Below are 15,955 nucleotides of genomic sequence, written 5' to 3'. Positions count from 1 at the left end.
AACCCCTTACAAAAATAGTTCAGGGTTGAAAAAAATTCAAAAAGTGTAGTTTTATTGACAGATAATGTTCACCAAGTTTGGTTTCTTTAGCTTGATGTACGTGGAAGATAAAAAAGAAAAACAATTTTTTTTTGTAATTTTAGGAGGGGCGTAACTTTTCAGGGGAGGGTTTTTTCAAAAAATTTTATACCAAAGACCCCTATTAATTTTCATCGGAGAATCGCCCCTTGAATTTTTTCGGTGTTATTTAGATACACCCTGTATATAAAAACGGTTTATATGTAAAAAAATTAAACACATAAGCAACAGAGTAATAGACGTATTGACCAATAATTTTGTGCGACTTTGTCGAAGAAACGCAATTTAATTTATAAAAAATAATATAGATATATCAAATTCATAAGAATACGGTAACATAAATAAAAAATAATTATTTTGTATATCTACTCACTTTACGCATATGGTTATTTTTCTCCTTTCAGATGACACTAGTTTTTAACACAATCATTGAATCACACTTGTTTTATAACACCCATATTATTATTACTTTTTTCATGTAGATTGTTGCAAGTTTTTATATTTTACTAATTAATATTTTAAAGTATAGTAAGTTCTGGTAACATTGACAATAAACTTATGGAATGGATTGTGGTCCGTTCATTGGCGTATCAGAAGGTAAAATCGTGCGTGCATTGTTAATGTAATTATTTCGGTAACTATAACAAGATGAATTACTGTAAAATATGACTTTAAAAACATTTTATTTGTGCTTATTATGATACTTGGAGTAATTTCGATAATATAAATCAAGTTGTGAATTTGAGTTAGATGGTGACTATAACCTTGAGTCAACAGTGTATCTACCATGCATTTCGATAACTATTATGTGATAAAAAAAAGTAGTTGCACCTGCTGTTACATACAGCAGGTGATATTATATGTGAAATTAATAGTAATATAGACCTAAAGTTCATATTTATGGTTTCCATACAGAATAACGGTACTCGCCATTTGAATATATTGATACCATTCCATAAAAAACTGAGTAACATCATTTACATTGTTTTAAAGAACAATGGGGTATATTGGTATTTGCTTTCAAGCTCCTTTTATATAAGAAAGGCTTAGTTTTTAAATGGAGACTTCATTTAAACAGAAAACCTTATAAAAGGACAAATTTCACAAACTCGAATTCAAAAGACTGACAACGTTATACAGTATTCTTATTCATAACTAAATCTGCAGTACGTACTTTGGATACAGGATGATACACATTGTATCTATTTTAGTGAATTTTTTATTCTCGTTGTTTTTTAATTATAGAAATACTAGAATACAGTTAATAAATGTATTTTTCCAAACGGAAAGATAAATGTAGATATTAAATATAGACTTATCCACTAAACAGTAACGAAAATAAGATCCTTAGTAAAAAAACGACAGTAGTAGATTTGTCGCTAATTTTTTTTTTAAGATTTGTGGAATAATAAAGCAAGCGATATAGAAATTTTCAAGTTTTAAAAACCCGCCACTGAGGCAACATCAGGGCAACGACTGATCACAAGAGTAAGCCAGACTACCTTGAGACTTTAACATTCCTTCTAAAGGCCGCACATTACCTTTAATAAAAATAAACAGAATTGTACAAGTTAGTTACGATGGAGGTAGAATAAGAAAACGAGTTGTAAACGTAACTGATGTTCCTGCTAAAAAATTTCCGCCGAGACGAATAAAATGCATTGCTTCAGCGGACTTGGATATTAGATATATTTATTTTGTAAAGTAGTAAATAAAAATTAAAAATACTAATTTATATTTAGTTCCAATTTAATGGTCTTAGCAACTACAAATATTACAATGACTTTTAAAAAAAATTAACCGTTTTTCGTATAAATAAAACATTTTACAGATGTAAAAATGCACACTTTTTAAAAGACAATTCTTGATACCAAACACAAAAAACACTGTTCTGAAATAAAGAATATATTTATTTGATACACTATATTATTATAATTTTAAATGAAGTAAATTGTTCTCCCATCAGGTTTTAACTATTTTATTTGAAGAAATTTTATTTAATGCGAAATTATAATTACTTTCAGGTCAATGATTTATTTACGTATCTACAATCCAAAAATATCATAATCTTGAACAAAATAAAATTTCTTCACTTGATGGAAGAGGAAATTACTTAATTTAAGGTTATAATAAGATTGATATGCTAAAACACATAAGTAAATAAATAAATAAATAAATAAATTAATTAATTAATTAATTCTTGAATCAAGAAAACATTTTTTTTTTCGTGCTGTATTTTAGCTTTATTCAACCTAATTGGACGAAAAAACATTTGAGAAAAGAAATTAAAATTAAGGGAATCAACTTTCGAAGTTTGGAATTTAAAACTTTTTCTAAAATCTTTCTACATTTTACTTGATTGCCTATTCAAGTGACATTTCTTTCGAAAAAAAAATCAAATTTATTCCAGTTAGCCTTTAATATAAGGTACAAATACGAAAAATATTAAAATATATTATATTTTAAAAAAACTTATTTAGCTTAAAGGACAAATATTGGTTAGGTAAAGAATTATTCTCATTAATCTACTCAATATTGTCGATAATTTTGATACTGTGGTTCTAAAATTTAATCTCTTCTAAAATATTTATATTTTATTTATAATTTTTTTTATTAATAATTCTTAACTCCATTTGCAAAGGAGTCACTCGAAAAAGCGATCCTAAGTAAAATGTGGAAATAGTAAGATCTTTCTATCGTGGCTATTATTTGTTGGTATTTGTCAAGGGCGATGTTAGAACAAAAATATGACATTTATTTGAAATACTACGTATTTCAGGTTCTTGGATTAAAAATATCTAGGCATATCAGTTTTAATTTTAGATAATTGGACAATGTTTGACTTCATTTTATAGGATACTAAGAAATAATTTTAATTTTATAATAAATTAAAAGTAAGAGCGATTATAAAAAAAATGTGTATCTTTATCTAATCGAAAATCTCACAATAAAATAGCAGTCTATTTTAGGTATGATATAACATAACAAAAATAATGTATAATGTATGTATATAACTGTATTAATAGAATTTAACGTTTTCGCAATTATTTTCATTTTCAACGTGTAAAACGGGTCTTGTAATGGTGTAAGTGATCGTTACCTTTCACTACATAATCAGTTATGATAAAATTTGCGATAGTCCGCTGTGCATCGTCTATTACGCTTCTTCTAGTTGGATGAGGATACACAGCATAGACACGTGTTTTGTGGGATACATGATCATACCGCGTTGTGTGAAGTGGAAAAGTGTAAGTATATGTTTTATAATTTGTAATTTTTTTTTGTCGGATTTAAATCTTGTCTAAATCCTAAAAGGTACCTATTATCTCGTGTGGAAATAGAATTAGAAAAAAAGAAAGTCAACCTCTCAGGCTAGAAGAGTTATAGTTTAAATTCTCATACATACAATACAATGTAATACAGTAATTACTAAGAAGACAAGCTGGACAGTTGGGAGAGACTTGTTATCATTTTTAACACTTAAATGTTTGTTATACAGGGTGATTCATTAATAAAATTGTACATACGCTAACTGGATAATACTCAGTTAAAAATATGAAAAAACGCCACATAATGCTTAAATAAAATATGGCTCCTTACTGAGTTATAGGGTGTTTTATTTCAAAAATTTTAAATGATTTTTGCTCATTACTTTAACCCTGTTTAATATTTTCCTATCATACTTGGCATAAAGTTTAGATACTTTAGAACATATTAAAAAATGCTACAAAATTGTTCAGAGGCGTACGACAGGGGTAGATGGGCAGTTTCCCATTCCTAACTTCCACGCCACTGGCGGAATTTTTATTTTGGTATAATTTTCCAATTCTTCAATACTTTCTATGCAATTAACGTCATTATTTCTCGAGATTTTTACAATAATTAAACATAGGGCTACACAATCATTTTTATTTTATTATGTAATTTATTTGTCATATTATTATTATTTAAGTCGGTGTCTCTCTGTCACAGGATTGCATGGAATGTTGAGTTAGGTTTTACAGTTGAGATTATTATCATTTAAATCATTTAAAATTTTTAAAATAAAACATCCTGTAACTTCGTAAGGAGATATATTTTATCTAAGCATTCTGTGTCAGTTCGTTATATATTCAGCCCAGGATTATCCAGTTAGCGTACGTACAATTATTAATTAGTCAGCCTGTATATATTTTACATTAAATTTTCAGTGATTTTATTGTAGAACTATAATTACAAGCTGATATGTTTTAACTCAATATACAATATTCACCTGTTTATCTGCTGCATATAGTATACAATGTTCTTTTAATGGCGTTCTAATAAAGAATAATTATTTTTCCTTCGTAGCGGTTAGGGCCTAAGGGTACTAATAATGTGTCCGCCCCCACAGAGTTTAACCCGAGAGCAACAAAGGCAGGTCAAACATTCCTAGCTAAGGGTAACAAATTACAATGTAATTCTGCAACTGGTGACGGCCCGGTCCATAGGTCTATATATAATCCGAAAAATCGTCGTAGATAACCGCCTTTTGTCAGAGTAAATATTTTTTTATGTCAGGTGTAAGATACCTATATTAATGCCATATACAGATACCTCCCTAGATTCGTAAGTATTTCCTGACTAATCCGTTAACTGTTGCTTTCACTCAAACTCTATCGATCGATCAATTACAGTGTTGTAATCTATATCTTATAAAATAGGTATAAATTATACTTTGTGAAGTGAATCAACTAAAGGCTGTATTCAGTGATTTAAGGTATTCGTTTTGTGATATTGTCTTGCGATAGACAAAACCAAACAATACCACACTACATTTTCTCATAAAATGTCGGTGTTGATATTTATTATTTGTTCAGATCCAAAGTGGCGGAGTTTTCTCTGTCAACAGCTCAAAGTAGATATTGGTCGTATCCCATACATACAACATTTTCTCTTCTGCACATGATCTTTCTCCCTTTATAGGTGGTCGTATATGTGAATTTATTTGTCGATTTCAGGTTACAGCTTTGACAAGAATAGACTAGATATTGTAAGGAACCACTTTCAATACTGAAAAATTGTAAATGTAAATTTGCGATTTTGATAAATGATTTCAAACTTCATCTGTTTCCTTTTATATTACATTGCATGTTATTTCAAAATAACAAATCCCCACACTATTTAAAGTCAAGAAGCAAAACAACTTGTTAGTAGGAAGATTAATTTAGTTTCAGCTGAGGAGATTAAGAAATGACAGTAATTTTCTCTATATAGGAAACCTGAATAACATGATCTAATCTAATTCTGATTACGCTACATTGTATGTACTTACAAAGTTTAACGGTTGAGTTACAGAACTCTAAACTAGTAAAAGCCATAGAACGGTAGATTTCGAATAGTATTTACTTAAAGTCGATTTGATCTGGTCCAAAACTGTTAACACAAATAAAAGTTTGTTAGTATATTTTTAAAAGCACAGTATTATCCTTTGATTCCATTTTCACTAAAATAAATATAATCAGTGAGTTATTCATTTCATCATAGTTAGTGATAAAATTTTGAATAAGTATTATATTCATACTTTTTGGTATAGAGGTTTATTTTATTTTTAGTTCTAGATAATTTAATTAAAACGGCTCCACAAAAATGTGGGAGGTCCGAAAGACAAGACCATGGAATCCACAAGTTTTTGGGGTCGCTGAATCCGAATCCGGTGTGTGTTCGACATAATTAGCTCTGGGTTAAGGTCAGATGTAGAGAATCAATTACCAATAAAGAAAACCTACATATCTATACGTTTTTGGTGTCACTGAACCCGAGTCCGGTGTCCGTTTGACCCGATCAGATCTGGGTTAAGAACAGATCAAGGTTAAATGTAGAGATTCAATTTCTAGCAAAGTAAACTCACATATCTAATCATTTTTTGGGTCGCTGAATCCGAATCCGGCATCCGTTTGACCCGAACAAATAAACGAGTAATTGTTTTATTGTATATTCTGACAGGAGGAAATTTTCTTAAGATGAAAACGTTTCAAAAGAGGATACAAGAGATCTCCAAAAAAAATTATAAAGTATTTTAAAATAATTTGAAGAATGAAGGCTTTTTTAAAATCAAATTCTTTTGTTAAATTCGTTCGACATTAATAAATTGAACTCTTACAAAACTATAGCTGAGAAAAGATCAAAAGAGCAAAATTAAACACTACATAAATTGTTGATTGGGATAGGTAATCCAAAAACAGTAAAATATTGTTTAAAATCAGCATTTCTTTGTATTGGGATAAGGTTCCTTAACTGACCAGCTCAAATATCATTTTTACAGTGCATTTTAGTTTTGAAAATCCATTGTTATGGGGCATTTATATTTAATGTGAAAATAGCAAAGAATGTGAAAAGTTCATTCATTAAATTTTGCATTGTAGCAATTTTAATACAGAGTTCTATACAAAAAAATCTAAGATCCGTAATTACTCTTTTTCTCTTCGAAATGTATTAAATAAGTAACGCAAAATATATGTCTACTAAACTGTAACATTCAGTTTCAGAAGTTTGTCACATTCTTCGGGATACTGGAATTTTTTTGATCCAAAAACGGCAAATAACATTGAAATTATACGTTTTATACCAAACACCTTATTGTCATTATAGGTCTTAAATTAAAAGAGAAATTCAAAAATGCAATAATGAACAGTGTTTCAATGGACGTTATGGACAGAAGGAATGCCACACCCAGTATAATTGAAACTAAACTGGAATGTGCAAAATTTTTTTTTTTTGTATCATCGATATCAGAACTATTACAGAATCTATCTTAATGGGACACTCTGTATACAGGCTGTTACAAAATCGGAAATAGTAAGAGATATGAAGTAGCTTAAACGGGGGCAAAGTTGCATAATCAGGGGATTATGCCTCTAAAAAATCAAGACTAACATGATTAGTTTAAAAAAAACCGAAATTTTGGAAATCCGCTTTTGTTTCATTTTAGCCTTGTTTGAGAAGATGAATTTTTCGAGACAAAACGTCAGAATCTGGTTCGGGCTGAGGCAGTACAGTAACAGGGGTCATGAAAGCTTGCAAAAATTGTAATAAAATTGTAATAAAATTTCCACACTGAAAGAAATGGGCTTATTAAACTGTTTATCTAGAATAATGTGTATAGCGCATATTAAAACTTTTATAACCAATATATGAGTTTTATTAAAAAAAAGCAATCATCTCCATACTCATTATTCAATCAGTTTAACTGGAAGGTGCTTAATACACCTTATGCATCTATGAAATAAAGGTTATAATGAATTACTTATACATTATTAGGTGTTATAGACTTTATATTCCAGTTGTATAGTAGGGAAGATTTGTTGTATAAAGACCAGTATCCGAATTTGTATATAACAATTGTATTAACAGAATTATTCGTTCTTATACTGAATATGTTTCCGTTTTTAACGTGTAAAACGCATCTTATAATGGTTAAGTGATCGTCACCTCTCGGTGCATAATCGGTTATGATCGTTGTTAAGTTATATTCATAGTCTTGTAATAATAATCATATGTCAGACCCGAGAGCGAAGTGCGCCGACTCAATAAGAAACCTGGCTATTCCAGCCGCTGATTTAGGGTTCGCCGCACGAGCTCATCCCTTCTAAGATTTCAGTAGCATGCTATGCATGAAGCAGAACGGTACTCAACTATCTTATACAGTCCACTTTTATTGTCCATACATGTTCAATCATTGTCAAAATAAACACACAAAACCACAACGTCTTTATTATCTTTACTCAAGAAGAGAAAATACAACAATCGTAAAATTTCCGACAGTCCGCTGTGCATCGACTTACACACGTCTAGTTTGATGAAAATGGACAGTATATGCACATGTTTTGTGGGATACATGATCATATCGCGTTGTGTGAAATGGAAAATTATTATGTAAGTATCTAACTGTTTTATGGCTTGTAATTGTTTTGTTTTTTCAAATGTAAATCTTGTCTAAATCTTAAAAATTATTATTTTGTAGGTCCTATTAGAAATCGCTGATGTTAAGTTTTACATAAGATGGAGGAACAGAAGGTTAACGGTGACAAAGAAGAGCATGGGTATAAAGTCAATCAACCAGAGGAAATAAAATTATATGGAAAGAAGCTCAACCTTTCTGGGGATGCTTCATTCTTAAGGTGGAAGAGTTATAGTGCAAATTCTCATGTAATACAAGAAAATACGGGTGCATCGTTGCTAAGAAAATAAACTGGACAGTTTTGGGAGCGATTTGTCATCATTTTTAATGCTTAAAAGTATGTTTTATGTATGTTTACATTAGAACCTTAGCTTGTAATTACAGTTATCCAATAAAATTTCTGAAAACTTAATGACATATGTTTTTAACTCATACAGAGTATACAACAGTTTAATACATTTATTATTATAAAACTTATAACCAGTACTAGATGTTCTAATAACGATATGGAACACTTTAATAACAGTTATTGCTATTATTTCGTAAAGGGTATAAAAAACGTTGTATACTAGTTATACAATAATTTAATAAAGAATAAGGTTTATAGTCACTATACAACTGTGCTAGCAATACGCGTTTTATATCCAATATTCACCTGTTTAACTGTCACATATAGTATACAATGGTCTTATAATGGTATATAGAATTCTAATAAAGAATAAAACGCATTTCTTTCAGTGCAGGGTCGTATTTAATAAAATTAAGTTGATGATGGTCCTGGAGAGACGAAACGTTATACAGGGTGTTCCAAAAAGTTTGTGCCAAACTTCAGGATTTTATAGGGGACATTGTGATGAAAAACTTTTGCATAGAGACTCCTAGTCAAAAGTGAGCCGTTTCGGCTCCAGAGTCATACTGATAACGAAAAATAATAAAGTTTCAAAATGACTTGCTTGAATGTAAAACATGTCAATATCATATTATTTTTAATTACTGATAAAGGAAAAAATTGTAATAAAGTTTCAAAATGACGACCCCCAACTTCGTTACATAAATTGGTCCTTCGAAGCATAGAATCATGCACCCGTTGGAGGATGTGCAGATCTTGATGTACGTGAAGAGAGGCTGTCATCACTCTTCCCAATAATTTCTCTTGGCTGTCAACGAGAGTTTCATACACCAACGACTTGATGTAACCCCAGAGAAAAAAATCCAATGGGGTTAAATGGGGGGAAGGATGTCGGCGATTAGGAAATCGTTCAGCATAAAGCCGCTCAGCTTGTCTAGTGTTGTATCTTGCCCCGTCATAAATAAGATGCATATACTCTTCAAACGTAAATTCGACCATTTTTCTGCAAGGAATATGAAGCACTTAATAGCTGCGATTCCACTAAAATTAAATTAGCAACTATCCGATGTTGTTGATAAATTTGTACCAGTAGACAAAAACTGTTTACTCTTTCTTATAATATTGTCTTTTGAGCAAAAATTAGTTTTCAGTTTTGACCATTCTATCACCTAGAGTGATGACAGCCTCACTTTACGTAGAGCAAGTCATTTTGAAACTTTATTATTTTTCGTTATCAGTATGACTCTGTAGCCGAAACGGCTCACTTTTGACTAGAGGTCACCTTGCAAAAGTTTTTCATCACAATGTCCCCTCTAAAATCTTAAAGTTTGGCACAACCTTTTTGGAACACCCTGTATATAAAAATTTATTATGTCATTCGATAGAGAGCAAAAAGTTCCCATGAAAAAGTGTTCTTCTTTTTTCAATATGTTAGCCTTGATTTTTTAGAGGCATAATGTTGCTCCCCTGATTATGCAACTTTGCCCCCATTTAAGCTACTTCGTACTTCTTACTGTTTCCGAGATCCCTGTACGTACTAAGAAGTGAATTTGTAACAGCCTGTATAATAAACATGGCGAATATAGTTAGAATAGCTAGGTTAAACCTTTTAAATTGTTAAATACATTCACATTAATACAGTTAATAACGAAATTTAAGCAAAGTTAGTTACGATATACATTCGCATGAAATATGTTTAGGAATAATTATGAAATACCTTATGTTTCATTATGAGAATTTACGGTTTACGTATGTGTTTGATAACAGTTTGAAGCCCGAGTCAAACCTAAAAGTATATCGCGTTGAAATTAAATTAAACTACGTGCTTCATGAAATTTTACCATTTGAACGTTTGTCAGAAACAGACAAAAGAGTAACTGACTAAAACTGTTGTGATTTATGACCAAAGATTAAATTGTCGAAACAAAAAGCAGAATCTACTTTTGTAGCACATTGCAATATACCATTACATAGGTATTGCTTCCTACAATTTTTATTGAATTTTCAAATATCCAACTTTTTATTTCCTTATCAATTAAGTTTAAAACTTACTTCTAGCAAAAACAAAAACCGCAAATTTTGATAAACCAATTTACCCAACCTGTGAAAATAGTAGAGTTGTACTTGCTATACACGGAGAAAACTGTTTTAATATTTTCAGTGACAGTCACATATTTGGCCTGTGTTTATTTAAATAAATAATATTAAGGTATAATTTATTTCAATGTCATTCAAGCAACAGAAAATTTATTTTGATATGCAAGTAAATAAATATAATCAGACAAAAATTATACCTCGTGTTGATGGGATCCTATCTAAACGCGAAATTTCTGCAGTAATTTATTTATTTATTTATTTATTTACAAATAAGGGAATCCAACAGAATTTCTATAGAAATTCCAATTATAGGGTACCACTTAAGATTACATTAACCATATAACTATGTGCATTGCATACAAACAGAAAAAGAGAAGAAACATACTCGTATGTACTTATGTGTAAAAGAAAAAATGTTCATATGTGATAAAGAAACTAATATCTAAAGAAAAAAGATATAATATAAAAAACATAAAAAAGACAATAAATTTTTAACAAAAAACATCAATAGCACAGCGCCTGACTTGATTAAATGATTTATCAAACAAATCTATGAGACTGAAATATTCGTTGTAGTTTTTCTGGATTAAAGTACCTAATAGGTGAATTACAACTAGAATTATTAGGATTTACATTTAAATAAAATAAATTTGTTGATCTTGTTGTAATATTAATGTTATTTAGCTGTTGATTCAAAACTCGTTGCAACAAATCTGTATTGTGTATATGCCTGTATGTGTCCAGCAAACAAAAATCGAAGAGACTGCGAGTATACAAGGGAGCAAGGATTTACAAAAAAAAGAAAGACAAATATTATTCATACACTGAATTAACTTCATTGATTACTTTTTAAATCATCGTATGGATGGAAAAGAAATTTCTATTTTAATTTTCAATGGTAAACTTATGATTACAATAATTATAATTATGTTCGCAGAATACTGAATAAGGTTCCCTACATTAACTTAAAACGTATATAACAGGATACCCTTTTCTTAGTGTAATCAACAAAACTCCATAGTTATATAATCGTACTTCAAAGAGCCCTTAGGATCTATTCCATTTTACACTGGATAGTCTGTCTAAGGTCTTCTTTAATATACAGGGTGTTTTTGTACAAGCTTCAAAGAGTGAATCTTTGACTAGCTTTAAGATAAAAAATTTATGGGTCCGCAACGGCTTCGTTCTTGATTACAGAGCGCCCAAGAAAATTGTTTATTTGGTATTTTAATAATATTTTTGTTCAATAACATGGAAATTTGACGAAATTCGTGAAATTGGGAGTATTGATGATGAGAAAATCAAATGTTACTCAGTTTTTTGTTTAATGTTAGAGGGGGGTTATTTAAATAACCATAACTTTTTTGTGTCACACTGTACGTCATTATCTCGGTCATTCTTGACTAAACATACCTATTCTCCATTCACTTTAACGGACAACAGGTACTCTTATGTTTGTTGCTGAAGGCAGCCGTTTTACAAATGAAAACGGGTTTAAACCTGCGTTGGAACTTTGTAAGTTGAATAATCAAGAGTTTTGGAAAACCAAGTGAAAAAATGTGTCTTCTGCCATGTGACAAGCTTAGATGATTTACAAGACTGAGACTAAACTACTTCTACAAATAAGTTAATAACATTTACAATAATTGCTGAAACAAAAATATTTTTTGGATGTTCTGTATCTAAAGAACCAATCCGTTGCGAACCATTGTTCATTTAAACCTTTTCTCTTAAAATTAGTCAAAGATCCATCCCTTAAATTTTATACAAGTACTTAATAAACACCCTGTATTTTAGTCCAAATAATATTTGAGACTATAGACTCACGTACAGTAAACTGGTTAGTTAAAAATTAACTAGGAAAAATCGTATAAGAAAATTCAGCCCCGCAAAGCTTTTGTAATTATATTAATAGTTAAAATCATGAATTCATGCAGTATCTCGTACTCCAATTATAACATTGAGTAATAACAAGGAGTAGGTACTTCCTTATTTGCCAGCCTTTTATGCAAATTTTAAAATTGTTATCAACTATAACGTTAAATGCGAAATTATTAGGAAGTTCAGTGGCAGCTCTCTGTTTTAAAGTGTGAAAAGAGAAAAGTTTCGCTGTATAAACGGAAGCGCAATGAAAGCAGATTTTAATAGAAAGTACAAAATTGTTCGTTATTTTTTCTCGGTTTAAAAATAATGAAATAAAAAAAGTTGAAAACGATACTTTGCAGCTTAAACAGATTAAAAAAAATGTAAAATGCCAAAGTTGGGACAGAAATTATGTTACTGATACTATAAAATTAAAAAAATCATTAAACAGTTCATTAAAAAGACAATGTGTGTAATTAATATACAGGGTAGCCCATCGAAAACATACCGCAAGGCATTACAGGGTAGTAATGAACTTTTCGGCAAAATTCAAAAACAGGTAAAGTTTGCTTCTGAGGGTGACAACTTTTGGCGCAAAAAGCATAGCAAAATCTTCAACCCCCTAAGTGGGGTGCCATCTCCCAAATTTTTTTTAAATGGGAATCAAGTGGGGGGTCATTAGAAAGGGCTTTTAATTCTCTATACATCGATTCTTACTTTTTGAAAATCGATCCATTATTTTAGAAAATATGCAGCTTTGAAAATACGAACAATATTTTTGACGAGAAATGCGAAAATCGATTTAATTTTACTTCAAAACTTACGGTATTAGCTTGGTAAATTCCTTCAAAAGAATTCGCTTTTTTTTTTCTGATTTGCGAATTCTTTAGCCTGATTTTGGTGAGCAAAAAATTGTCCGCTTTTTGTTTCGTATTTAGATAGGCCACAAGAAGTTGCTAGATAACTGTCTTGTGACTTGTAGTTGAAGAGTACCAATACTGCCGAGTCTTTTAAATTGATTAATTATGGTGTACTCAATTCCAGAAAGAGTAGAAATTATTGAGCTTTTTTTCAAAAACAATGAATGCGGAAATCGGGTCGCCGAACTGTTCAACCAACGGCATCCTGAGAAACATGCGTCTGGAAAAATTGTTCGCGAATTGGTGGCCAAATTTCGCGAAACTGGCTCCGTTCATAACAAAAAGAGGCAGGTTGAAAATCCGGTACTAAATGAACCTACGGAAATAGCGGTATTGGGGCAAGTGGCAATGGATAGTACGCTGAGTACAATGCAATTGGCTACTGCGACAGGAGTGAGTCGTACAAGTGTCCAACGAATATTAAAAAAATACAAATTCCATCCTTATAAGATTCGGCTAGTGCAAGAGCTAAATGAAGACGATTTTGATCGTCGTTTGCAATTTTGCGAAATAATGACTGAACGAGCGATAAACGATAATTTCCTCTTTAATGTGTGTTTTTCGGACGAGTGTACGTTCTTCTTGAATGGTTTAGTGAATCGCCATAATTGTCGTTACTGGGCTGATACCAATCCAAGGATTTTCCATGAGACACACTCCCAACACCCCCAGAAGTTGAATGTATGGGCAGGTATTTTTGGAAATTCCATTGTAGGTCCTTTTTTCCTTCCTGGAAATTTGACAGGCGATATGTACTTGGATTTACTACAAAATGTCATCGACCCAGCTCTAACAAATATCATAGAGGACGACCCTGCTTACAATGAACACGAACTGATTTTCCAGCAAGACGGAGCTCCTCCACATTACTCGCTCAATGTGCGCAATTACCTAAATGAGACGTTTCCAGGACGCTGGATAGGACGAAGAGGTGCAATTGAGTGGCCCCCTCGGTCACCCGACTTAAATCCTTTAGATTTCTTTCTCTGGGGGCACATTAAAAGCAAAGTTTACAGCACTCCACCTGATACCTTGGAAGATCTGCGAGGACGAATCATTAATGTATGTCGCGAAGTAACACCGCAAGTGCTCCAGAATGTTCGACAACGGTTTGAAGACAACCTGTATCATTGTATGCAAGTTGGCGGACAACATTTTCAGCATTTACTTGACTAATACCGTAAGTTTTGAAGTAAAATTAAATCGATTTTCGCATTTCTCGTCAAAAATATTGTTCGTATTTTCAAAGCTGCATATTTTCTAAAATAATGAATCGATTTTCAAAAAGTAAGAATCGATGTATAGAGAATTAAAAGCCCTTTCTAATGACCCCCCACTTGACCCCCATTCCCATTTGAAAAAATTTAGGGGATAGCACCCCCACTTAGGGGGTTGAAGATTTTGGTATGCTTTTTGAGCCAAAAGTTGTCCCCCTCAGAAACAAATTTGACCTGTTTTTGGATTTTGCCGAAAAGTTCTTTACTACCCTGTAATGCCTTGCGGTACGTTTTCGATGGGCTACCCTGTATAATCCAAAATCAAATCAGACCTTAGCTTTGTTACTGTGAAATCAGCACTATTAAATATCAATAAATTTACAAATGAAGCAGCAAAATTTGTATCAACTGAGGAAAATTCCTTTGATAACTTTACTGATTTTTTGGGACAAAGGATAACTTATTTAAAGTTTCTTTTTTTCTATTATAATGCTTAATTACTAATTAGATAAAAAAGTGATAATTTCTTATTATTATCATTACGTTAAAATCGTTTCTACAGGGTCATTCACAATTTATCCAAAAAAAAATTGGGAATAGATGCGGCATGAGAAATGAAGTCAACATTGTAAAAAATTTTTTGTAAAATTCTTATAGTTTCGGAGAAAAAAATGATTGAAGTTATGGTACTTTCAAGCATTACATCGCTGGACAACTGTAGTCTCTAGCGTCATTCGCAATACGCATGGAGAGCCACGTGGCCTCAGCGACTCCGAATACTGAAATCCAATTTTACAATCATCGTTACGATAGTGTTTACAACAGTTTTTTAGTAGTTAGTGTCAAAAATGGCTTGGGTATGTAACTCGGATTTGATGGATATCGTTTTAATTTATGGTGAAGCAAGACAACAGTTGTATTACGTTGAAACATTTGTGTTATGGTGAAGCAGGACAACATTTGCGTTAGTTCGTAGAAACTGAGTAAGACAGGCCCAAATGTGTTTACACATCGGTGGACAAAATTTTGAACAGTTGTTGTAACATCAGGTACGTCAAATTATTTTATTAATTAAAACCATAAATTAATTTTATTAATTAATAATAACAATAACGGCGGAAGTAGTTGCATTTGCTGATATAAAATAGATGCTATAAAATTCTATTTATTCCTTTCCTTGCTAAATTCTTTCCAAGTTTTTGTCAGTTTTTATCACACTTTGCCGACGTGCCGGTCGTATTGACCTAGGTCATGCTTTACAGTGGACCAGTTTCCAGTGCCGTGCAGAAGTGTATTTTAAAATCATTTTCGAACTGCCCTTTTTGATTTTTTCTTTATAAAATTGTATTTGTAAGAGTCCCTTGTACATCTAATTTTTTTTTGGAAAAGTTCTGAATCACCCTGTATAGGCACATAATCAGCGAAATACCGAAAAAAAAACTTTAACCGCTTATTGAAACTAATGTCTACCTTCAAAACTGAACATAGCAGACATATTTTAGAAATATTTTTT

The sequence above is a fragment of the Anoplophora glabripennis genome, unplaced genomic scaffold, assembly GCF_000390285.2.
Source record: "Anoplophora glabripennis isolate ALB-LARVAE unplaced genomic scaffold, Agla_2.0 scaffold75, whole genome shotgun sequence".
NCBI classification, from domain to species: Eukaryota; Metazoa; Arthropoda; class Insecta; order Coleoptera; family Cerambycidae; genus Anoplophora; species Anoplophora glabripennis.
The sequence above is the reverse complement of the archived record's forward strand: the minus strand, read 5'-3'. Positions refer to the sequence as shown.